The sequence below is a fragment of the Schistocerca americana genome, chromosome 1 (assembly GCF_021461395.2).
Source record: "Schistocerca americana isolate TAMUIC-IGC-003095 chromosome 1, iqSchAmer2.1, whole genome shotgun sequence".
Classification (NCBI taxonomy): domain Eukaryota; kingdom Metazoa; phylum Arthropoda; class Insecta; order Orthoptera; family Acrididae; genus Schistocerca; species Schistocerca americana.
This window is the reverse complement of record NC_060119.1, coordinates 1,115,731,397-1,115,733,900: the sequence shown is the minus strand read 5'-3', so window position 1 is coordinate 1,115,733,900 and position 2,504 is coordinate 1,115,731,397.

Below are 2,504 nucleotides of genomic sequence, written 5' to 3'. Positions count from 1 at the left end.
CACACACAAAACATTCTCACACAAGCACACATCGCACACACACACACACACACACACAACTGCCAACTCCAGCATATGGGACCAGCCCAAGATGCTGACGAAGGCTGTGGCTGAAAGCTATAAGTGAGTCTCTTCTAATTATGCCTGTCTGCAACTTGACATGCCTTCTTTACAGTAAGTAGCAATCTATCTTTTCCTACATTGTCGGAGTTTCCATTGTTTGAAGAATTCAACAGGTATTTTATAGCTTCAAATAAAACTGATGATTTCCCTCCTCCACACATAAATCCCAATGTATAGCGACTCAGATCAGGAGAATTCAAATTTACAGTTGTATGCTGCTACGAAGTGGCTAACATTATAAAATCCCTAGAGAAAATCTTAAATCTGTGGGCTGGGATTAAATTCCAACAAAAATAATACAAGCAGGTTGTGATAATATTGCACCCCAACTCTGTCACACAATAAATCAATTGTTTGATGAGGGCTGCTTCCTGGACAGTTTGAATATGTGGAAATTTGACCTACTCACAAAAAGGGCAGACAAGAGGAAATAGAAAATTTTCGCCCAGTATCAATACTACCAATTTTTTCCAAAATATTTGAAAGAATAGTGTATAACCAATTAGAAAAATATAACAAAAAACATTACATTATTCTTAGTAATCAATGTGGACTTAGGAAAGGGCAAAGCACTGTACATGCTATTAATTAACTAATTACTAAAATAAGCAAATGCCTTGATAACAAGACGTGTGTATCCGGTATTTTCTGTGACGTCACTAAAGCATTTGATAGGGTATATCATAAGCAGCTGCATCATAGAGGGAGACCAAGAGAAAAATACGCTTAGCAGATTCAGAAGGATGTAGAATGTAGTATTTGCTCTGAGATGAAGAAGCTTGCAGACGATAGAGTAACATGGAGAGCTCCATCAAACCAGTCTCTGGACTGAAGTACTACAATGACAACAACAAGCAGCTGCTCCTCAGATTAGCTTCTTATGGCATCCTGTCTCAAAAATAGAAAACAGAGGATAGATATATAACATACAGATGAGAAATTCTAATCTAGTTGTAAGGAAATACAGGCAGGCATATCCCAGGGGTCTATTCTAGATCTGTTACTGTTTCTGTATTATATAAATGACATGTCAGGTAAGAATCAAGCAATGGAAAATCCAGGATGGAATGTAACAATACTGAGTGCGTATGTGTGTCTATTGCTGATAAAGGCCAATGGCTGAAAGCTTTAATTGTAAAAGTCTTTTCATTGTGCTTATCTGCGACTCAGCATCTCTACTATATGGTGAGTAGCAACTTTCCTTCTCATAATATTGTTACATGGCAGGTAAGCTAATTTCAGATACAATTCTGTATGCAGACAACTCAACAGCATTAGTCTGATGTAAAAACATTGAAGAGTTAGCTCAGGAAACAAAACAAACTCTTCAAGAACTAGAAAACTGGATAAATAATAATTCTGTGAAAGTAAACCTAACAAAAACACAAATTGTACTCTTCAGGACTAAACAAACTGCTGAATATATAATGCAGTTAAGTTATGAAGCCAGAGATCTGATTACTGCAGAATCTATTAAATTTCTTGGAGTGACTCTAAACAAAATCTTGTCATGGACTGATCATGAGGACCGCTTACTGATGTGGTTAAATAGCTTTGTCTATACAGTGAGTGTTCTAAATAAAGTAACTGACTTAGCTGTTACAAAGATTGTGTACCATGCATATTTTATATTAGTTGTAAAATGAGGCATAATTTTTTGTGGGGTTGAAAAAGGAAACCTCATCAGAATTTTCAAGTTACAGAAAAAATTATCAGAATTTTGACTGGAACAAACCATAGACAATCATGCAAACCTTTATTTGCAAGCCTTGACTTATTGATAGTTCCTTTTGTGTTTATAGATGAAACACTTCTCTTTGAAATAAAAAACCCCACATCTTTTTGAAGGAAATTCGTTTTCACATGCTTACAAACAAGGCATAAATGAGATTACATGTTACCTTGCCATAGACTGATTGTATCTGAAAAAGCTCCATATTACACGGTTTTGAAGCTTAGCAATAAAATGCAGTAAAAGCTCAAGGACTGCAAGCTAGAATTCACAGGAGCAAACACTGAAAAATATTTAAAAAGTAAATGTTGCTATAGTGTCGATGATTTTTTAAATGAAGAAGACAAGTAGGAGAATTTAAAATTGGTTTGTTTTTCTGTTTTTTCCACTTTATGTTCTGTGTGTATGCAAATGTTCTCTTTTAATGAAAGTATATGTTCTTTTTATATGTGTCCATACTTATAAAATATGTATGTATGTAAACTAGAGGTATGTGTTATTTTTGTGTATGTCCGTATTTATAAAAAACAGAAACAAACGTGAAAAATACTTTTAAAAAATTTAAAGCATTGTGGAAAATTTTAAGAAACAGGAATAAATGTAACATGTATTACCTTTTTATTTTCTAATATGCTTAAGGGTTACGTAT